The 24,794-nt window shown below is 35.5% G+C and overlaps 1 protein-coding gene across 3 annotated transcripts in view; it reads left to right on the forward strand.

Moving 5' to 3' along the window:
• Positions 1–204: 204 nt before the first annotated feature.
• PHTF2 (putative homeodomain transcription factor 2) overlaps positions 205–24,794 on the forward strand; it is a 178,224-nt gene continuing 153,634 nt past the window's right edge. For all 3 annotated transcript variants that reach the window (XM_074268472.1, XM_074268473.1, XM_074268474.1), the window contains exon 1: positions 205–343. The gene's annotated coding sequence lies outside the window, so the exon portion shown is untranslated. The remainder of the gene's footprint in view (positions 344–24,794) is intronic.

Genomic DNA, 24,794 nt, shown 5'->3' on the forward strand with positions numbered 1-24,794 from the left:
CCTCTTCTCTTTTCCTCCCTCCCTCCCCCTTTTCGGGGTTTGGGAGGCAACAGCTGTAGAGAGAGAAGGAGAAAGAGAGGGGAAAAGAGAGAGAGTGAAAGAAAGGAGGAAGGGAGGGAGGCGAGAAAGGGAGAGGAGTTCTTGGAGAAAGGGGCGGGGCGAGGCGAGGCGAGGCGAGGCGACTCGGCTCGAGCGCCTCGAGCGGGAGCCTGCAGCCTCGTTGTGCTCAGTCTGGCACCCAGCGGCAGCCGCAACTGCAGCGTTAGCGTTTACCCGCTTCTCGGGTGTCTCCAGCGCTTCTCCCCCACCCCCGGCCCGCCTGCGAGCGGCGCCGGCAGCCACGGTAAGGGCTGCTTCGGCCGTGGGCGGTGCGGAGGTCGTTCGGGGCTGACAGAATCTTGGGGATGATGCTGCGGAGCGAGGCCAGAGGGGCGGGCGAGCCTGCCTGAGGTGGGAAGGCATGGGAGAGAGAAGAGCATTCGGGGATGCTGAAGGGGGGGGACCCTCCGCGCATCTGGGGATCCGCACCGCACTCTGCGGCTCCCCACGGCCGTGGTCTGCTACTTCGGCCCCGTGACAGCTCACCATTTCTCCTCGATCTGCCGTCTGGATGGTGACTGGTGAAAAAAGACATGGAGCGGGCGCCCCCACCCCCCACCTCAGAGTCCCCCCTCGTCCTTCCCGCTTTTCCGAGACCGCTGGGGGGGGTGCTAGCTGAGGGGAGAATGAGAGGATGGAACGGGTTTCTGAGGGTGGGGGGGCAATGCTTGACATCCGGGGGGGGACTGGATGAGAGGTGGAAGGAGGTGTGTGTGTGTGTGTATGTGTGTGTGTGTGATACGTCGTGTGTGTGTGTGTGTGTGTGGTGTGGGGTGTGTGTGTGATACGTCTTCCCAAACCCCAGGAACCTACATATATGTACAGAGAGAGCTAGCCGCAACCTTGGAGGTCATCTAGTCCAGCCCACTCATTCTGTGGAGGAAAAGAGGGGGGTCGCTGTTGGATAGGCTTAGCCGAGTGCAAAAGCAGCCCAGCCCACCCCCACCCTCCTTCCCCCTTTGGTGTCCAGAAGGAGGCAACAGTTCGGTTTTCTCATGCCAACACTTATCCCAGTGGAACGAGCAGTGAAGTATGGCCCAGGGGCACTTTCTTTGCCATCTGGAGATCCTCTCGTTGAGATCTCTCTGATTCGACCTTTTAAAACTTTTCTCCGTTCTTTCTAATGTTGACAGCCATCAAAGGCTGTGGTGATCTTACCTTGAAGACCCAGGTTTTCTTCCTTCAACATCCTATTAAGATAACTCTTTTGGTTGTTATTTTTTAAAATTACTTTTTTTATCACTCATCTTCCTCCCTCCCTCCCTTCCTCCATCCTCCCTCCCTCCCTTCCTTCCTCCCTCCCTTCCTCCCTCCCTCTCTTCCTTCCTTCCTCCCTCCCTTCCTTCCTCCCTCCCTTCCTTCCTCCCTCTCTTCCTTCCTCCCTCCCTTCCTTCCTTCTTCCCTCCCTTCCTTCCTCCTCTTCCTTCCTCCCTCCCTTCCTTCTCTTCCCTCCCTCCCTCCCTTCCTTCCTCCCTCCCTCCCTTTCTTCCTTCCTCCCTCCCTTTCTTCCTTCCTCCCTCCCTTCCTTCCTTCCTCCCTCCCTTCCCTCCTCCCTCTCTTCCTTCCTCCCTCCCTCCCTTTCTTCCTTCCTCCCTCCCTCCCTTTCTTCCTTCCTCCCTCCCTCCCTTTCTTCCTTCCTCCTTCCCTCTTTTCCTCCCTCCCTCCCTTCTCTTTCCTCCCTCCCTCCATCCCTTCTCTTCCCTCCCCTCCCTTCTCTTCCCTTCCTTCTTCCCTCCCTTCTTCCTTCCCTTCCTTCCTTCTTCCCTTCTTCCTTCCCTTCCTTCCTTCTCTTCCCTTCCTCCCTTCCTTCCCTTCCTTCCTCCCTCTCTCCCTCCCTTCCTTTCTTCCTCCCTCTCTCCCTCCCTTCCCTCTCTCCCTTCCTCTCTCCCTTCCTCTCTCCCTTCCTTCCTTCCTTCCTTCCTTCCTTCCTTCCTTCCTTCCTTCCTTCCTTCCCTCCTTCCTTCCTTCCTTCCTTCCTTCCTTCCCTTCCTTCCTTCCTTCCTTCCTTCCTTCCTTCCTTCCTTCCTTCCTTCCTTCCTTCCTTCCTTCCTTCCTTCCTTCCTTCCTTCCTTCCTTCCTTCCTTCCTTCCTTCCCTCCTTCCTTCCTTCCCTCCTTCCTTCCTTCCCTCCTTCCTTCCTTCCCTCCTTCCTTCCTTCCTTCCTTCCCTCCTTCCTTCCTTCCCTCCTTCCTTTCTTCCCTCCTTCCTTCCTTCCCTCCTTCCTTCCTTCCCTCCTTCCCTCCTTCCCTCCTTCCCTCCTTCCCTCCTTCCCTCCTTCCTTCCTTCCCTCCTTCCTTCCTTCCCTCCTTCCTTCCTTCCCTCCTTCCTTCCTTCCTTCCTTCCCTCCTTCCTTCCTTCCCTCCTTCCTTTCTTCCCTCCTTCCTTCCTTCCCTCCTTCCTTCCTTCCCTCCTTCCCTCCTTCCCTCCTTCCCTCCTTCCCTCCTTCCCTCCTTCCTTCCTTCCCTCCTTCCTTCCTTCCTTCCTTCCTTCCTTCCTTCCTTCCTTCCTTCCTTCCTTCCTTCCTTCCTTCCTTCCTTCCTTCCTTCCTTCCCTCCTTCCTTCCTTCCCTCCTTCCTTCCTTCCCTCCTTCCTTCCTTCCTTCCTTCCTTCCTTCCTTCCTTCCTTCCTTCCTTCCTTCCTTCCTTCCTTCCTTCCTTCCTTCCTTCCTTCCTTCCTTCCTTCCTTCCTTCCTTCCACTTTTTTAAACCTCAGAAAAAATATATATATATATTTTAAACTATTAAAGTTTAAAACAACATTTACATTTTTTGGAACACTTTGTATAATGTAGTCACTTACTAACACTTAAAATTGTACAAAGACTTTTGTAACACCCTTTATGTATACCTTAGAGATGGATATCTTTTAAAGAAATGAGTCTGCTTTAGAATTCTTTTAAATTATGAAAAAAATTATTTAACATTTTTAATCTTTGGAGAGACATAGTTGGAGAGTTAGATAGATTTAAATTATTCCTTTTCTGGAACTGTATGATCCTGGGCAAATCATCTAATCTTCAGTTGTTTTTATAAGAGATAAATTGCAGAGAAGGTGTGAACCTTCTTGATTGAGGGAGGGAAATCTACAAGTTATAAGATCATAGTCTAATCCCTAAGCACTGTTTATTTTTTTTATAATACAGTTTGTTAATGCTTTACTATTTGTTTGCCCCACCTTAACTCATAATATCTGTGGCCTTAATATTTCTTAGTACTACTATTTGGTTTCTTTCAATCAGCTCTAGCATTTGAAATGTACTTAATTGTATATAATTGTATGCTTTTGGAACCATATTTTGTAGCTCAGATTTTGGGGACACCATATTTTTTGATAACTTCTTTCAGGGATTTGTGGAGTTTTCCCAAACATTTTCTAATACTGAAAGAAAAAAAACAGCTTTTTTTTTTTTTTTTTTTTAATTCTATGCAGGTTATTCGTTTGTAGACACTCATGCGTTTGGCTTCATTAAGGTGGGGTGTTAGCTATGTTTTAATTTTTTCAATTTTCTGGAAAAGTTTGAGTGTGTGGAACAAAGACCAATATGATCCCACAGTAGAATGTAGTTAGGAATTTGTATACAATCAAAAATATAGCTCTTCACTACTATCCCCAACTTTATATCTTTTTTTTTTTTTCATTTTGCTGCAGTTTCTTATATGAAAGTAATGCAGTTTTTAATTCCAGAGATGATTATACATGTAATAAAAATTTTAAAGCATGTATTTGTCATTGTTCCATTGTTTTTTATAATCAGTAAGGGTAAGTACAACAAATCCATTTTAATCCTAAATTATTTATTGCATAGTTGGTTATCATTTTTAGCGTGAAAGAAGTTTTACTTCTTCAGAAGAAACCTGGGCAGAACAAAATAGTGAAACTAGATGGATTTATTATACACACACATATACACATATGTACAGATGGGTTTCTTTTAAAGCAGAATGCCTAAATACTTGTTGACTTACTGTTTTAATCAAAATAACATTAAAACTGATACCTTCATATATAAATACATATTACTGACCAAGTAAGTATTAGAAAAACTTGCTATATGGAAATATCAGTTTTTAAAGGTGTAGGAGATAAAGTTGATATTTATCCCTCCATGCCTTCGTCTCTTCTATAGTTCTTCTGTCCTGAGGTTCTATTAATATCTCTAATCCTGGTCCAACGCAAGGCTACCACACACTTCTTGGCCTTTCCCAAACCCCTTCATCTGTCTTCTCCTATTAAAATATAAGCTTGAGAGCAGTGCTGTTTAGCTTGTTTTTCTGTCCCTGATGTTTAACATTGCAGGTACATTGTAAGTGCTTTTAATAAGTACTTTTTTATTCAATTATTGAAGATTCAAAAAAAGTAGTTGGATTGTTTTTCTTTCCTTTTCCTTTTCCCCCTCCTCTTTCATTTTCTTTTTTCCTTTGCATTTTTGAGTCTGATCTTATTTTACCCAGACTGGAATTTCAGAGGCCACATGTAGACCCAATATCTCTACTAATAGTCTCCAAAGCTTTCACCTGCTCAGTTTCTGGGAATTGTTCCCTCACACACCTTGGGAGCCCTCTACTCCAGATTTAGAGCAGATATACTGTCAGCTTTCACCTTGCCCAGAACTCTCAACCTCGGGACATTCAGCAATCTTACTCTCCTTAGGTCTCTACCAATACTATAATATGCCTTATCTTTCATTCTTACCACATGACCAACCCACTTCCTTTCCCTTTTAAAATATTCTTGATATGAATAGAACTTACAGCTGGAAGACTAATCCTAAGAGATTTTATGGTCTGGGGGTTTCTGATCTTTTTTGACTCATAGATTCCTTTGGCAGCCTGGAAAGGCTGCGGACCTCTTCTCAGAATAATAATTTTAAATGAAAATAAAATTTATAGGATTACAAAGAAAACCAATTATATTGAAGTATAGTTTTTAAACTATAAAAACATTCATAGGCTTTGATTAAAAACTATCACCCATGCTTCTTATTTTAAGATAGGGAAACTAAGATCCAGAGAGACTGAAAATTGCCCAATATCACACAAATAGAGTAAATAGCAGAGCTGAGATTTGAACCACAAATAGTGTTCTAACTCCCAAGTTCAGTGGTATTTTTAGTACAGATAGATTTGTTAAAAGCCCTGCTCTGGCTTCCCAGGAATATAAGTCTTCCCTGGAAGAGATGTAAAATGAGTTATGTATTGCAGACACTGATCCTCACATTAAATAATCTGTATTCCTGGGATTGGTTTCTTCCTTGATTTTACCTCTCACCATTCTTTTCTTCATGGCATTGTTTAGGTTCTGACATCAACTATCCTTCCTCAAATATATTCCTATGGCAACTTTGACCCTTTCTTTGCCTCCTTTTGCTCTCTACTAATTATTGTACTTATTTGTATGTGTCTTATATTCCTCCAGTGGAGTGTAATCTCCTTAAGGGACAGACTATTTAATTTTTTGTCCTTTTGTTTTCAGTGCACAGCAATGGCTTGCAAGTGGTAGACATTTGCTAAGTATTTGTTGGATTGTTGAATTAAAACTTACAGTCTGGTAGGCAACATAAAGAGCTTTGTATAGTGTAGTGAAAGAAAGCTGTCTGAGAGGATAATTGTAGATTATAATCTGCCTTGAGAATCTGGATAGATGTGGATGATTATCAGTCAGACTTAAGTTAGCTTTGAGAAAGAATTTTTTTCCTAGACAAGCATGACAAAGACAGTTACAAAAACAACACATGGCTTTTTTGTTACTGGAAATACTTTCTTGAGTTTATAGCTGCTATTCTTATCTGGTAAAAGGGAATCTCAATCCTTGAAGTGGTTTCATACCTCAAAGGGCTATGCTCATATTTATCAGTTTTCATTGCATCCTCTGGATATATTGTCTACTACTGGTCCAGTCTGCTACATAATGGAGAAGAAGTATAACACTTGATAGAGAGATATATATGTCTTTCCAACTTGATTCCTTCTGCTGTAGGCACAGGATCTGCTTTCTTAGGCCCTCCTGAGCCTGGAATCCTCTATTGGAATAAAGATCAAGAGTGTTTTGTCTTTTACACATAGGGCATCTCTCTGGCCCTGGGCTTTCTCAGTGCCTCCAGGCAATTTATAAGACTTCAAGTTGCAGGGAGTTAGTGGATGAAATGTGTGGATGAAATCACAGGCATGAACCAAAAGTTATATTAAAAAGTATTAATCCAAATTAGTATAATTGAGGCAAGTGAATAAAAATCTGGGCCTGGAGTCATGGAGACTTAAGTTTAAACTTACTGGCTGTGTGACCTTGGACAAGTCACTTAACTCTGCTTTAGTTTCCTAATCTATAAAATAAGCTAGAGAAGGAAATTACAAAGCATTGTAGTATTTTTGCCAAGAAAAACTCAAATGTGAACAAGAAAAGTTGGACATAATTGAACAAGGTGCTTAATTCCTTATGTTTTGTTTTCATTCCTTCCTGGAACTGTAGAAAACTGAGGATAGAGAGACAAGAAGAGTAATACATATAAGGATTTTGGCCTTCTATCTTTTTCTTTCCTGCTTTTGCCCTAGTAGGGTTAGGGAAATTAGATGGAAGATAACTTTAGATGAATTAAAAAGGTTAGATTGTATTACCTGGAAGATAAATTGGAGAAAACTGAAGTTTGGCGCCTTCCTAATATCTTAGTTATTAACAGCAGTGATATCTTAGGCATTTCCTTTCTTTTTTTTTTTTTAATATTTGTTTATTATTATTATTTTTTTCAAGTCAGTTGGGGTTAAATGACTTGCCTAGGTTGCACCGCTAGTAAGTGTTAAGTCTCTGAGTCAGGGTTTGAACTGAGCTCCTCCTGACTCCAGGGGCATTTTCATCAGTATTCAGCAGTTCTAGTGCTCTCGGCAAAAAATAAAAAAGACACTTTTTTTTTTTTTTTTTTTTTGCAGTAGATCTTATTAAAGCTTTATTAAAATGGATTTATTGCTGTAGAAAGCTATGGGTTGGCACAATGAACCTTGGATATACAGAATTCAAGAATCCACAATTGTGGATATTAGAATCAGAATGAATTGGGACTGCTATTAGAAAAGCTGAAAAATAAGATTATGTTAAGTTGTATGATATCAGATATGGATATTAGATTTTGGATTACACAAATTATGATTTCCTAGAATAGATAATTTTAGAACCCATAAACAACAAAAATATGCTAGACTTGGTTCTGGATAGCAAACAAGAAATGGCACAGGAAATATTTGATTGTCACTATCTGGTATTAAAGACAGTATAAATAAGCTTAACCTTGTCAGGAGAAGAAAAGAAAACCAAAATTTTGTCATGCAGTTAACCAGTTTTACAAATGGAATCGAGAATATGAAAAAGTATTAATAAACCAAATTATAGAAAGCTTGATTATGCTACAAACAAAAAAAGAAAACTTGGAAGAAAACACTAAACACTAGGCTAAATAAGAGAGACCTTTTTTTCCCAATAGAAATTTCCCAGTCTCCAAATGTACAGGAAAGCTAATTGATCATAAACTAGATTTTAAGCAAACAGCCTAGGAAAAGGTAAAGACTTTTACCAGGAACTGTCAATTTATGACCTTAATCTAGGACTTGACAAATCTTGAGAGGCAGATTGCTGTAGCATCAGTTTTATGACAGTTTTACTGTCATATCTAAATTTTTTTTAATAATTTCACTCTAAACTTAGAGAAATGCACTCAGTACTTTGTTTTACTATTTAAAAAAATAAACCAAAACAACTTAAAATTAAAAAGATATCCGTTATGCTTGATATTGTCACTTAAAATGGGCAATATTGGGACACTTTTTGTTTTGCCACTGTAGTTTGAAGTTATAGATATTAGACCTGAAATGATGAGATCATCTCACTTAGAGGTGTCAAAAGCATGGCCAATGGCTGACTGTGACCCTCAACACTTCCAAATGTGACTTGAACTAGACTAAAATGTTATTGCAAAATATTAAGCAGAATAAATAAAAATGCAATGGACAGTATACTTTAAAAAGTTAAGTCAATATATGGCCTGCAGGAATCCTTACTTATGGTTTAATGGCTCTGGTCCAACTCTTCATTTTACAGATGAGAAAACTCAGAAAAAAGAAGTTAATTGATTTGTCTAGATTAAACAGGTAGCAAGAAGCTGATATAGGACTTGAACCCAGGTCCTGGTAGTTACAAACCTTATAGTCTTTGTATCTTACTACATTTTGCCTGTCCTTTTGGGGCCTATATGAATTAAGGGGAAAGGAGAATGACATGGACAGCCTCATCTATACGGCTGAGGAAATACCTCTGATGAAGGTTCCTTTCCAAAAGTTCCTTTCAGACCCTTCGATTGCCTCAGAAGTGAGTTTCAAACTGAGACTGGAAGCCATTACTTTTAAGACATGTTGCATCTCTCTCTTTCTCCCCCCCATTCCCCTACATTTTATCATTCCATAAAAGCTGAATAATTAGTCCTGCTTTGTATTTGGGGGCACCTAAATTGTGTGACTGTTTACAAAGCAAATTTGAGAAAGTTAAATCCATGTAAGAGAAATTTGGATAAAGAATTATAATGGTTTAATTGAATATAATGTAAGAAAATAGTAGCAGAGAGATTATATTTTTGGTTTTTGTCTGTATAGAATAAAAAGTCACATTTATGTTTATCATCTACTGATAAATCTATTCCAATATATTTAGCTCTGGAAAGTAGACTTACCCTCTAGGTTTGTATCATATGTAACTTTGCTAAGTATGCCATCCATGCCTTTGTGTATATTATTTATAAAAATATTAAAATAGCCCAGTTATATTACCCAGGTACACTAGAGATCTTCCAATTTGGGAAGATCCTGCTACTCACCTTTTTAAAAATCTTTCTCCCCTCTTTCATTCCCTCCAGCAAGCTAAAGTTAAGAAAAGATATATTTATGTATACATATGTAGATACTTATACATATACACACACAAACTCATCCCACATCCACTTTCCTATCCCTGCTGACTCTAATTAAATTCTGCTCCATAATTTGCTTTACTACTACTTAATCTCCCCTCACTCAAGGACAACTCATTTGTCTTCTTCCTGCACTGTCCATATCCTCCCTCTCTCTCACACCCCTCTCCCATTTCTTTATACATTTTGGTATATCATGATATATATGTAGTATTGCCTATCGAACCCATTCTTGATATAAGTAGGTTTTCAGAACTATGAGCCCTCCTCCCCCCCAACACCTCTGTGTCTATTCTTCCTCTGCACCTCATTTGTATAATGTAATTACTATTTTTATCTTAATTCTGCCAATCTTTTTTGAGCTACCCTATTGTTGATATGAATCTTAAACATATATTAAACATTTCCCATGTAAAAAATAACAATTTATCCATGTTTAAACAGTTTGTCCATGTTGAGTTTCTTAAAATTGATCTTTGATATTGGCTCTTATATGTCAAATTTTCTCAAGTTCGGGTTTGGCTTTTAGAAAGTCCTGAAAATCTGCAAGTTTTTTGAAGGCTATTTTTTTCTCATTCAAAGTTATAAATAATTTTGCTGGATACAAATAACTACAGGCCTAGTTCTTTTGATTGTAGATAGTTAAGAATTGTGTAGATTCCTATTCTAATGTCAGTCATTAAAACTAAGTTTTGAAAGAAACGGAACTTAGAATCCTGTGTCTGTTATGTCATTATTGTTTAGATGAGTGGCACAATATATAGAGTACTGGGCTGTCAGTCAGGAAGACTCATCTTGAGTTCACATCCGCCCTCAAGACACTTTCTAGTTAGTGTGATCCTGGGAAAGTCAATTAACTGTTTTCTTCTATTCATCTGTAAACTGGAGAAGAAATGGCAAGCCACTGGGTTTTTTTTTTTTAATGTATTAGACCTGTTATTTATTTGGAGATGCAAGGTTTACAAAGGTATTTTGCATATACATCATCAGAACAGAATTATTGGCAGGCCAAGTGAAGTACCTGAGCTTAAGCAAAACATTTTTAAAAATAGGGATAAAAATAACACCTAATTTTGTTTTGAGTATCAGATAAGATAATATATGCAAAGCTAAGTGTAAACTATAAAATACCATATACATTTTAGCTAATATTAAAGATAGCTATGTGACTTAGTGGATAGAATGCTAAATCTGGCATCAGGAAGATCTGAATTCAAATTTAGTATGAGACACTAGTGGTATGACTCTATATTAGTCACTTATGTTCAATCTGTCTCAGTTTCCTCTTCTGTAAAACAGGGATAATATTAGCATCCTAATTTTATGAATAGAACCTTATTTTATGAATGTTAGTATCATCATCATCATAAACATTAATATTATCATGATAATTTTTCATCCTCAGTGAATAAGTGGGATTGAACCTTTGTCTAGGTATGTCTGTCTGATCAGCCACATCCTCTCTTCCTGAGAAAAACATACAGTTCAGCTGTTTGGAGAAAGAATATTAGAGGCAAAAACTTCCAAATTGAATCACACCATTGTGATATTTTTGATAAGAAAACCTCAAATGGGGCCACAAAGAGTTAGACACTATTAAAAAACTATTGTGGGGAAAAATATTTATTTAGAACACTCTCTCTCTCTCTCTTTATATCTATATCTATATCTATATCTATATCTATATCTATATATGCATATATATGTATATATGTATGTATTTACACACATACAACACACACACATAGAGATACATGCATACAGGCATATATATACATAGATAATATAGAAATACATACTCATGCATATATGATTTATAACTCTTTATATTTGATCTGTGTACTTTAAATGTTTTATGATTGAAATGTATGATCAAAAAAGTACAGAAATGACTTTTTAGGGGAGGATTTATAATGCATTAATTTAATTTAATGTTTTGCAAGGCAATTGGGATAAAGTGATTTGCTGAAGGTCACGCAGTAAGTATTATCTGAGTCTGGATTTGAACTCCAGTCCTCTTGACTTCAGGGCCTGTCCTTTATCTATTGTGCCATCTAGCTGCCCCATAATGCATTAATTTTAGAATCTCAGAATTGAAAGTGAAACCTACACTTAAACAAATATTCCTGAATTTACAATATTCCTAACAAGTAATATCCTACTTTTGCTGGGAAACTATTGTGAAGGACAGTCCCATCACATGCAAAGAGCAGCCCATTCTGCAGTTCAGTAGCATTTTCACTTAGGAAGTTTGTCTTTATCTCTAATTAAAATCTTCATCTCTGCATCTTACACCCATTTTTTCTTAGTTTTGTCCAGGGCCAAGCAGAACAAATTTTCCATATGACTACCCTTCAGATCCTTAACTACCTTTTCCTCATACTTTAGTTCCTTGTGATCTTAAGGTAGTTATCCTAATTCTGGAAACTATCTGTTTTACACGTGGTTTTCCTAATGCCTGGGGCAGAATTGTGTAGAATTATTTCTTCCACATTTTCAATTTAGTTTTTGGCTATCATATTTCACTGTGTTGACTTTTATTGAGCTTATAGCCAGCTAAAATATTTTTCATATAAATTATTAGCTTAATAAATTTGCCATCTTGTACCTATGAAGATTTTATTTTATAAATTCCACAATCTTGTAGTGGTCCTGTTGGATTTTCTGGAGGTCTTAGAGCAGTCTTCGTTTCTTTCAGTAGAGTAATCACCACAAGAGTAGCCAGGGGTTAAAGTCCAAGTCCTTTATTATCTCTTTCAAAGTCTTGTCTCCTTTCCTGGGGCCAGGTTAGCTTTCTTAAAGGCCTTCTGGAGTCTTGGTTTCATTGGAGAAAATGCAGGAGGACAGGCCTGCCACCACAGGGTATAAGATGGAATGAATGAATCTGAGACCAAAGGCTTGTGCTTTAGCCTTCAGTCCGCTTGTCTTCCCTAACTCTGAATGAATCTGGCTGAGGCTCCCACTTTATATGCTCTACATTGAGTATAGACCAATCATTATATCACTAGGAAACCATTATTTGTTGTAAGATTAAATCAATCATACTGAATTTAGACAACTATTAATTACCACGTTAAACTAGATAACCATTGTCTCATAAATTCCACTGACTTAACATTTTGTAAGAATCCTTGTTTCAGAGTTCTGGCCCATAACACAAACTCACCAGTTCCAGAGGAAGAGAGAGAATCATTTATTTTTTTTTATTATTTTAATAATTTTTTATTATATATATATATATTTTTTATAATATTATCCCTTGTATTCATTTTTCCAAATTATCCTCCCCTCCCTCTATTCCCTCCCCCCGATGACAGGCAATCCCATACATTTTACATGTGTTACAATATAACCTAGATACAATACATGTGTGTAAATACCATTTTCTTGTTGCCCAATAAGCATTAGATTCCGAAGGTACATGTAACCTGGGCAGACAGATATTAGTGCTAACAATTTACATTCACTTCCCAGTGTTTCTTCTCTGGGTGTAGCTACCTCTGTCCATCATTGATCAACTGGAAGTGAGTTGGCTCTTCTTTATGTTGAAGATTTCCACTACCATCAGAATATATCCTCATACAGTATTGTTGTTGAAGTGTACAGTGAGAATCATTTAGACCACATCAGTGATGTTTTTTCTGGGTACTATATTTTAGGGAAAATCTTGATAAAAGTGGAGTATGTCTAGCACCAAGTGACACGAACAAAGCCAGGGACTCAAAACAGTATAATTGGAAAGACTATTAAAGGAACTGGGTATATTTAGTCCAGAGAAGACAAACTTGAGATGGAGGTAAGGGTGGGGATGGGTAGGTATGGGTATATGCTGCTTTCAAAGATTTAAAGGGTTGTCATGTGTACTGAAGGCTCTACTTGATCTACTTGGCCTTGGAAGAGGTAAAAAAAAATCTGAATAATTAACTTATTCTATAGTTGAATAGCTTTTTATCAGGTGTGGTAAGTTCCTTGCCACTGAAAATCTTGAAACAAAGACTGCATGGTTGTTTGACAAAGATACTGTCTTTGACAATTTTCTGGCGCACCTCAAGATAAATGACTTACCCCAAATCCCACTATCTTTAAGATGGTCTTTCTACTTTATTACCTTGGTTATAATTATGGGTGAATTTAGAATAACACAAAAGAAAATGTAAAATCTAACTTAGATAGTCAGTGGCATGGAGAGCAGCCAAAGGAAGAGAAATTCAAAGTAAATGATAGATTCAGATTACAGTCATTGGAGAGATATATTTAATTAAGTCATAGTCATCAGAGAGGACAGATATGACCTTAATTCAAGCTATTACTACATTTCACTTGGATTATTGCATCAATCTCCAAACTGGTTTCTTTGCCTCTAGTCTTTCATCTCTAATCTATCCTCCATATAGCTGCCTGAGCTGTATTCCTCCAGTGCAGGCCTGACTGTGCCATTCTCCTACTAATAAATTCCAGTAACTCCCTATTGTCTCTAGGATCAAATAAGCCTCTTGACTTAACTTTTAAAACATTGTATTTCAGCTATCATTATAACAATTATTCTTTCCACATATTCTCCATCTCCTCTGCCTATGCCTTTGTACTGGTTTATCCCATCTCCCCGGGATTGAAATGTATTCCTTCCTCACTTTTGTCTTTCAGAGTCTCTTGTTTCTTTCAAAACTTTTATCAAATGATACCTTCCTTCCCTGATACCCTAGTTATTAGTCCTTCCCTCCTCTCTTTTCCCACTCCCTCCTTTATTTTGTCTATACTTTGTCCTTATTTGTTTATATACTTCCTATCTTCCTTGATAGAAAAAACTCTTGAGAGAAAGGCCTGTTTGCTTTTTGACTCGGTGGTCTCAGAATCTAGTACTGTGCCTGAAATGTAGTAAATGTTTATGACTTTTTTTTGATTTCTTAACTAAACCTTTCCAAAATCTTAGAGGTTTTGATCATCCCTTAAAGGTTATGATTCTAGGAGAAACACAACAGGAGGAGAAGAGGATCAGTTATGCGCCAAGTAATGAATCTTCCAGGCCTTATATTCAAAGTTACTCTAAGCTCCTGTTACTCCTGGTTAACTCTGTATGCTACTTCTGATTTTGATCTTCTCATATTAGGGAATTGAAGAAGCAATATAGATAACTTCAGTTTTTTAGGGAGGGGTAGAGTTTGAATTAGGTACTTAAAATGTCATTATTCTAATTATAAGCATTGACTATATATATTCACATGCATATCATTGAATATATAATTATTAGCATGAAAGTTGCTAGTAAAGAATGTATGCTAGGTATTAAAAAGACCAGAAAAAGAAGGGGATAGCAGACATATATAGAATAAGAACCCATCTCCCACAAGAAAGGCTAGTCCTTCCACAATAGAAATTTTTCTGGATAATCATTATTGTAGATTTTTTTTTTTTACATAACTTTAAAGTACTGTTCCACTGACATTTTCTATATTACCCTCTGAAGGAGAACTTTTGAGCTCACTTTTCATTTCATTTAATTCAGACAAATGTATTACCAGAGACAAAAACATTGTTTAATTACAAGTTCTTTAATTGAATGTCTGTTTCATGTTTATTTGTAGTTGTTCTGCATATTTGATGTCTGGGCTGTTCCAAGGAAAATAATCTGTTTAGGCTGCTTTTTTGTTTTTGTTTTTTGTAGGACTATTTTAAATGCATCTCTTATTGAATATTCTTCTTCTTTTCATTGATGATTAGACTTGAATTATAGGGTATGTTACCTTTAGTTATATCTGAAAGTCCTTTGCTCTTCAAAACAAATTATTGCTTCCCTTTTGTGGTTTTTATCTGGTGCAGAATAGTCTTGTGTTATTTCCTTTATATTTGAAGATCTTCCTCTTGGTTAATTGTAGAACTTGTTATTAGTTCTCAAAATTGTTAAGTTTAACTGATATATATCTTGAAGTTTATAACCTCCTTTTCTCAGTGAGGGCAACCTATAGATCCTTTTATTGGTACTTTGTTTTCTGTGTTTAAAAATTTGAGGCATTTTTCTTTATTAATTCATGCATCAGGATTTTTTGACTTGTTGCATTTTTTTTCTGAGAGATCTGTGATATTTAAGATATCTCTCTGTATCTTCAAGATCAGTGTTTTGTTTATAATGATGTGTTCTTTTAAAGTTATTGCTTTTTGTTTCTCTTTCAGATTGTTCTTTACTTACGTATTTACATTCCCAGTTTTTAAAATTAGTCTTACCATTATGAATTCAAGTTTTTCTTTTCTACTAATTATTTCTTTCATATGGGCCCTATAAATCCTGCTTTAAAATTTTATATTTTTCTCTTAAACCATTTGGGAACATCATCACTTTAGAATCCCCAGGTTCCTCTGCCTCATTGTATATTAATGAATTTTCCCCTTTCTTACAATATTGATTTTGAAATGTTTGGAATCATTTGGAAATCTTGGAGGCCTTCTTCCCTCCTATCATAAATATCTTACTTGTTGGAAGAACAATTTATAAAATAACAAAAATTTTAAAGACAACTTTGGAAGACTTAGGAATTTTAATCAACTCAATGGCCAACAACAATTTAACAGAAGACTCATGATGAAATATCCTGATAGAGTGATTATAGACTTAGAGGGAGGATATCACCTCTTTATTACAATAGGTAAATGGATGACTATGTTTATTACAATGTTTTATATTTCTTGCTTTTTCATGGAAGGAGTAGGAAAAGGGGGAAAGAGTGGGTTTTTGTGAAAATAACACATAATTTTCAAAAAAGACTGAAAAAAACAAAAAATATTTTACTGACATATTTTTATTTATGCTAAAGGTTTTAAGCAGAACTTTTTTTTTTTCTTCCTGAAATCTTTGTTAATTTTGGTCTTTTTTTCCCTTAAGATACTCTTGTCAATCACTGTTTGATTCCTCTTTTGATGGTGTTTTTCCCAAAGGCTGGACTTCAAAACTGTCTTAGCCTCTACCCATACTGGAAAGATAACTTTTCATTGCCTTAAATCTCTCCCACAAGTGATTTTGGGGGATAGAGGAACAGAACTGGCCCCAGATAGATGCCATATTCCTTCCTTTCAGGTTTGGTGTGTGCCCTCCATCCTCCTCAGTCCCCTGTGTTGTTTAGTTTTCTGACTGAGCACTGTTGCCCTAGATAGACTAGGCTTCTGCTTTCCTATGCCTCAACTTCTTGAAGGGGTGTGTGTGCTGTGTGTATTGTGTCTGGGTGCGTGTGTATGTGTGAAGTTGAGTTTTTTTGCTTATTGTCTAAAAGAAAACCACAAAAACACTAACAGTTGTATTGCTAGCTTGGCCTCCCTCCTTTCTACTTTCTTTCCAATACATTAAATAACTCTAGTAGTTTGGCATTTTGGATTGAATTATTAGAATTCTTTAAGTAAACTATCATATCATAAAAAATCCCGCCAATGTTCCACAATTGATAAATGGTCAAAGAATATAAACAGTTTTCAGATAAAAAAAATTAAAATTATGTATAGTCATATGAAAAATGCTCCAAATCACTATTGATTAGAGATAATGCAAATTAAAACAACTGAGGTACCTATCAGATTGTCTATAATGACAGGAAAATATAATGATAAATATTGGAAGGGATGTGGGAAAACTGTGACACTAAAAGCATTGTTGGTGGAGTTGTGAAATAATCCAACCATTTTGGAGAGCAATTTGGACCTATGCCAAAAGAGCTATAAAACTCTGCATACTCTTTGATCAAACAGTACTATAACAAGGAAATCATTAAAGAGTGAAAAGGATCCACATGTGCAGAAATGTTTGTAGCAGCTCTTTTTGTGATGGCAAGGAATTAGAAAACGAGTAGATGCCCATCAATTGGGAATGGTTGAACAAGTTATGGTATATGAAAGTAATGGAATATTATTGTTCTATAAAAAAATGACAAACAGGCTGGTTTTAGAAAGACCTGGAAAGATTTACATGAATTGATGTTGAGTGAAGCAAGCAGAACCAGAAAAACATTGTACACTACAACAGCAAGATTGTGCAGTGATCAACTATGACCAACTTCATTCTTCTCAGTGGTTCAGTGATCCAAAGCAATCCCAATAAACTTTGGATAGAAAATGCCATCTGTATCAAGAGAGAGAACTATGGAGACTTAATGTAGACCAACACATACTATTTTCACCTTTTTTTTCCTTGTGTCTTTCCCTTTTGTTCTAATTTTTCTCTCCTAACATGATGCACATTTCCATAAATATGTTAAAAAATGAGTGGATGTATATCACAAAAAAGTTTTTATTTGTAACTGTGAAAAATAAGAATAATAAAAATAAATATCCCACTAATTTTATTTCTTTTTTGCCTGTGCTTGTTCTAACCTTAATGCCTTTTTCTTATCTCATCACTATGCCATTTTTAGAACTTTCAAAAAGAATAGTGGTGACAGTAGATGTTAATTTACTTTGGATCTCATTGGAAAGGTCTCTAGTCTTTCTCTTTTACAGATTATGTTTGTTCTTCATTTCAGATGAATAATAATTTCTATACTAAAGAAAGATCTAAAAGCAACAGATACTATATTTTTCATAAACTTTTTCTAAATATATTGACAGAATATATTTTTAGTATTTTGGTTTTAATAAAGTATGTTTATAGTTTCCTTAACATTTCACCTTGATTTGCTAGATTAAATTCATCTTGGTCATAGTGTATGATCTTTATAGCCTCTTTGCTGAAAATTTATTTAATATTTTGTACTAAAGTTCACTAAAGAGTTAAGTCTTTAATTTCCTTTTGACTCACCTCCAACTCTGTCTCAAAATGATTTTGTTAACATGCCTACTAAGTAAAATTTTGCAGTATTAGAATTAATTGTTCCTTGAATGTTTGACAGATTTCACTTGTAAATATATTTAGCTCTTTTTTTTTTTTTTGTGGGGGTTAATTTATTGCTAATTCAATTTTCTTAGACTGGGTTTTAGAATTTTTCTGTTACATCTTTCTTTAGATATTTTATATTTCTATTTATTCATTTACTTTGAATTTTCCTTTTGGGGCAAATAATTAGGTAAAATAAATTTTTAGGCAAATAGATAAAATAATTCATATATATTTATATTCATCCATTTCTTTTAAGTTATCTTTAGTAATTGAGTAATAATTGGAAAAATTTTAATCTTTTAAAATTTTTTTCTTAATTTGTTGAGAACTCTTTTTTTTTTCCCTTGAAATTTCCTCTGTTTTTGTATCTGGTTAAACCAAGTTTATTTTGTCTTTTAAAATGGGCTCTTCATTTTATCAATTCTTTTAAAACAAATTAGTTCATCTTTGACTTTCAGAATTTGTTTCCCTTTATTTAGTGTTACTTGATTTGTTGCCTTTCTAGCTTATTTGTTATAGATATTTCACATCCCCAAATCACTTATGTGTTCTCTCTCCCCCCCCCTTTTTTTTTTTTTTTGGATTGAATTGGCCAGTAAACATTTATTAATGCCTTTCATGTGGTTGGAGAAATAAAATTTCTCCTAAGGTCTATTTTATATCCCTCAAGTTTTTTTTTTTTTTTTAATTGCAATTTTCTTTGATCCAACTATTTTTATCATTTTGATAATGTTGTTAACCCACCGATTCTTTAGTATTATATATTTTAATCTCCATTTAAATCTGAATCCTCTCTTCAAATATCCTTTATTGATTATTTTAATTGTGGTGTGTTTAATAAAGCATATGTTTACTTTTTCTGCTTTTTTTGCATTTGTTTCTAAGATTTTTATGCCCTATCATATATTGAATTTTTGTAAAGATGCTGTGTACAGTTTAAAGATATATGCTTTCTTTCTGTTCCTATCCACTATATTGCCAGCGGTTTATTATAGTTAATAATTCTTTTCAATTCCTTAATATCTTTCATTAAGATCTTTGGTTTCCTAATGTTGGACCATATTTTCCATTGTACTTTTTACTTTCCCTGTCATTACTGGTAGATCTTCTCCAATTCCTAAATATTTCTCTTTACTACCTTGTCCTCTGGAACAATTGTTGGCATGGGAACTGAAAGTCTTTTCATGGGTGGCTTGATTATGGTTATAGCATATCTATCTATTTATCTATCATCTATCTATCCACCTATATAGCACTTATAGGTAAAAAATAATCATTTCAAAAGATCTATTTTGATACCCTCTTTTGGCAGGGAGGTTTTCCAGCATCGTCAGTTTAATTCAGCCTTTAATGCAAGTGGAGGAGATTAGCAGGCCTTTATAAACAGTCTTTGACAGAAGATTTATAGTTATAATTGACCGAAAGATATGGAAAATAAAAGTTGTCATTATATTTATTGTTTGTGAAAAAAAAAGAAAAGCCATTTAATTTGGCTGAGCATAATACTAAAAGATTTTCCCAAGCAAATGTAAAAATCATGAAAGATTCCTTTAAAGATATAACAGGGGAGCTTATTTTTTATAACCCTCTGATTATTAATATAAAATGAGTCATAATGTAGGAAGCTTCGTCCTTACCAAAGATATTTGTTACTGTTGCAGTGATCTAAAACAGAGTCAAAATGTTAAAGGGATTCCCTGTAAATGGTTCAGAAAAACTGTCTGGGAACAAATACAGAGTGAAGTGAATAGAACCTCAGGAGAACAGTTTCTACAATGCCAAATCTCTCTCTCTCTCTCTCTCTCTGAATATACGTGTATATGTATGTATATATGACATGGCCAATGGGGACATTTGTTTTGCTTGACTTCACATTTGTAATAGGGGTTTTTATTCTATTCTAAATTGGGGGAGGGGAGAGAGAAAAGATGGATTGTTGCTGATTGAAAAAAAAAGATTTAAAGAAAAGGAGTTGATGACATTGTACTGATAGCAACAAGGCTCAGAAAATTGCACATCATTTAAAATGAGATCTGTAATCATACATTCATCTATCTAGTGTCACTATTGTTTGTTGATATGCTAATACTGATTATGGGCAGTGAACAGTCTAGAGTTAGGTAGGAGGTAAAAAGTGAGCTGAATTGTATTTAGGAATTTACAAAATGTAATTTCTTCAAGCTTTTCCATGAAAGACCTGATTTATTTTATATATGCATATATACATACATGTACATGATTTTAAACATTTATTTTTTTTATTTGAGTTCTAAATTTTTTCTATTCCTCTGCCCTCCTCTTACTCATTAAGAGATATGCTATCACTTATCCATATGAAGTTGTGCACAACATATTTCTATATTAGCCATATTGCAAAAAAAAAATAAAGGAAAAATACTTCAATATATACTTAGACTCTATTAGTTCTTTTTCTGAATTAGATAGCATTTTTTATCATAAGTCCTTTGGCATTGTCTTGGCTTATTGTATTTATCAGAATAGCTAAATTAATCATTGTACAATATTATTGTTACGTGTTCAATGTTCTCCTGGTTCTGCTTACTTCACTTTGCATAAGTTCATATAAAGTCTTTCCAAGTTTTTCCTGAAAGCGTTCTGCTTGTCATTTGTTATAATACAGATTAACTGGCTATAGTATTTTCAAATCCAGTATATATAATAAAGTGATTGAAATTGACTTCCTTTGAATTGCCATAGAGTTACCACCTTGATAAATTCTGCTCCTGAGCTAACATAAATATGGATGCTTCTAGGCTTCATGTTAGGTTTTAGGCCAATAAGAAGACAGGGCAAGCCATTTAATCTGATAAAGGTCTCTACTACATTGAATATAGATGCTTCCTAAAGTTCCATTGAGCTCTAAATTTTTTTAATGAACAGTATTTAGAAAAGCATATTAAATTCTATAGTTGCTTCAAAAGACGTGCGATTGATTGGTGTGTACTTTAAAACATAGACTTATATTTTCCCTCAATAACATGTTAAAGTGATTTTTAAACTTTTCAGAAAAGTTTTGAGTTTTTTAAGTTCTATCCTTCTCTCCTTCCCTTCTCCCTTTTCTGAGATGGTAAACAATCAGATATGGGTTAGACAAATGCAATTATGTAAAACATTTCTATGTTAGTTATTATATACAAGAATTAAGAGAAAAAGAAAGAAAGTGAATGATAGCATGTTTCAGTCTGTATTCAAATAAAGCAGTCAGTCATTCTCTCGAGGCAGATGGTATGCTTTATCATTAGCCCTTTGGGATTGTCTTGGCTGTTTGTATTGCTGAGAGTAGTCATTCATAGTTCTTCAAACAATATTGCTGTCACTCTGTACAACATTCTCATGGTTCTATTCACTTTAGTGTGTGTACTTTTCATGATATATGTTAAATTTCTTCATGTCCTTGTTTTTTGGCTGCATCTTCATGAATTCTTATAACAACAATAACAACAAAAAACAAAAACAAAACCCAAGCTATTTACCTCATGACTTTTGCTGGTGATAAGACTCTGCATTTAACAAGGCTTGTTAAGAGGTGGAGTGGGGGGGAAGAGGATCAAGAGGGAGGAAAAAGGACTCTTCCAGAGGTCGTCAGTAAAAACCTTTCTGTGCCACAACTTTCATGCTATTCATATAACCTTAAGAACTAAGGGGTTACCACAAGTCAAAATGAGACATTTTAGTAGAACTTCAGCAAATAGTAAAATCCAAGCAAGTAGTTTGCTTTGAATATAGTAGGAACATAATAAATGGTTAATTTAATTTAACTTCAGTTTCTTTTCTCTTGTGATTATTATTTTTGATTCAATAATATAACTGGTCAAGTTTTATATTTATGAGTATTTGCTCTTATATTTGAAACTTTGAATAATTTCCTTGATTTTAAAATTTTGCTGATCCTTAGATTGCCAGTTCACAAGGTTTAGGGTGACAAAAGATTGCTACTATTTCATATTTGATGTTGTGATATGTTAAAAAGTTTCTAGTCTCAATTAGTGCATTTTAACTAAGAATTATTTTAAATTTTCAGAAAACTCAAGTTGATAAGACTTTGTCTTTGGTCACAAGGGGGAAATAGTTAGTAGACCATAAATGAATCAGCTATTACTAGAAAAACAATTCAAAACATGTGCCATTTAGTAATGTAGTCATGGATAATGACGGCTTATTAACGAATTTAGTGAGGGTGCGGTATCACTAAAGCTTATATACAAAGAATCTCTCTCACTTGGAGATCATGCATAAAAGGAAGTATGTTGCATTATATCCTGTCACACACAAAAACTGACTTTTAATTCCATGAAAATAATTCAGTTACTCAATTTTACATTTTTAGAATTTACAAAATTTACGAGCTTTTAGCAAAGTGCTGAAATTGCTAAATCAATCTAGAAAAAGTATTCTTTCATTTCTTATCAGAACAACTACTGATGATTTTTCTACACCTTATGACACTATTAACTATCTAATTCAGACTCTCCTTACCTTTTGCCTAGAATATTGTAAAAGACTTCTAATTTTTTTCTTACCTTATTTCATCTCACTGTCTGTCCCACACTCAGCTGCCATAGCTCTTTTCTTAAAGCAAAGGCTTGGCTCTGTCTATCCCCACTTTTTTACTCAGTAAATTTCTGTACCTTACTTTTCCCTTTAGGGTCAAATATAAAGTTATTTTTTGGGGGAGGTAGACTTTAAAGGCTTTTATAATCTTGTCTTTTTTAGCGATCTAGTATTATCCTTTACACCCTCTTATACTACTTCCTGGCTAAGGACTTTTCCCAGTTTCTCAGGAGGTAGGATTGGACCCAAATCTTTGAAGAAAGCCCAGAAAATTAAGAGGAAGAAGTATAAAAGGTATTTTCGGATATGGGGGACAGCCAGCACAAAAGTAGAATCAGGAAAGAAAAGTGAGTAATATGAAAGCAAATAGCCACTTTATTTTCATTCTAAAATGCATGAGAGAGAGTATAAAGGGTAAGAATATTTGCTATAGTATTCTGAGTTTTTTGCTCCTTTATGGTGGTGACCTCCCATCTACTCTGACTACATCATTACATAATTATGAATTCATTGTCTTCTACATGAAAATATGAGTTACTTGAGAGTAGGGATGTTATTTTTGCTTTTTTGTATCATCACCACTTAGCACAGTACCAATCACATAGTAAGCACTTAATAAATGCTTATTAGATGACTAATAGTGAATATAATCACTGGTCTTCTGGCCAGCAGGAATGTGAGAAGATTTTTCTGGATCTGTCTTATGTGATAATGTGTAATTTTACTTCTTTGGTCATCCCTCTACTAAAATTATTCTTCCTTGCCATGTATTTTTTTAGTAGTCAATCAAGAAAATTTTCCAAATTGGCTATGTCTGGAAAAAAATTTGTCTCATTCTGCATTATGAATCCTTCACCTCTCTTATCAGGAGGTAGATAGCATGTTTCATCATTTAGTCCTCTAGAATCCTGGATAGTCAGTCGTTACACTGATAGGAAGAGTTCAGTGTTGTAATATTTCTTCACATTCATACATTATACCTTGTTCACCCATTTCCTAATTTATGGGCATTCCCTCAGATTCCCATTATTTTTACTACTTCAAAAAGAGCTCTAAGTATTTTTATACATTCTTAGAATTTATTTTGATTGGGACTAATATTTCCCTTAATTTATACTGTCCCCTTCTATTCTTTCTTTCCTAATTCATTGTTAATGAAATGTGTTTTTGTATTCAATTCTATGGTGCTTATGTATCTTTTTTTGTGAACAATTCAGATGAGAATGGAGTTCAAGTGTCAGCTACTCTCCTCTACCTCCTCCTTATTTGTATAGCTGTTTACTTGCACATCCTGACTACATGAAATAATTTTCCCTTACTTTCCCTCCAACACCCTGACTCTTTCCTCCACTTTTCCAGTGTATTTCTCTTTTGTCTTTACATTCTTTTCTTTTGATCATCAAGACCACTCCTAGGCCTTGTCTAATTGAACTTTTTATGACCCTTAATATAGGGATGTAAGGGGGACAATATTGTCTTCTCATATTTGAATGTAAATATGGACAATATTCTATTCCCATATTTGACTGTAAGTAGTTTGTCTTTTTTTAGTCCTTTTATCATTGTTTATTCATTTTACCTTTTATGTTGCTTTCCATGCTTGTGTTTATACTTGAGATTTTCTGCACCCCTGGTTTTTTTTAATCACATATATTTGGAAGTCCTCAATTTTATTAAAGGTCCATTTCCCACTCCACCCCCATTATCATTTTATTCAATTGGTGCTGTGTAAGTTATTCTTGGTTGGCTCATATCCTTTGCTATGGCATTCTGAGTTTTCAGCTTCTTTTTAGTGGTAGCTGCTAAATAATGTGTCGTCTGGGGCCTCCTTCTGTCCTGGTATATTCCATGAATGCTAGACTTCTGCTGCCCTGTTTTGTGTTCATCATGTCTGCCGGTCTTTCTCTGTGCTGAACATGTTAGGACAAAAGACTCACTGTGACTTTTTCTAGATTTTTCCATCAAGATTCTATCTAGTACTTTAGGGCTTTTTTGGGAAAGAGTTATAGGGAGAGGCTCAGCTGTTTTATTTCCTTTTATTCCACCATTGTGACTGCTCTTTCCTCCTTGCCAAATCTAATGAATTTCATTTTTACCTTCTGTGTGGCTCTTAACATTGTTGACTACTCTCCACTTATGTTTTGTGACATTGTATTTCGCATATATTGCCAGTCTTCAGTCTTGGTTTTCCTTCTTTATGTTATCTCTACCCCTATTCCCAAGCTAGTTAGTGATGATGAAAAAAGTTATTTAATTGAACTGTATGCCTAAAGTTCATGCCCCCCCTTTTTATTACTACTACTGAGCAATGGATATTTTGCTTCTCTAT

Source organism: Sminthopsis crassicaudata, chromosome 5 (genome assembly GCF_048593235.1).
Source record: "Sminthopsis crassicaudata isolate SCR6 chromosome 5, ASM4859323v1, whole genome shotgun sequence".
NCBI lineage: Eukaryota > Metazoa > Chordata > Mammalia > Dasyuromorphia > Dasyuridae > Sminthopsis > Sminthopsis crassicaudata.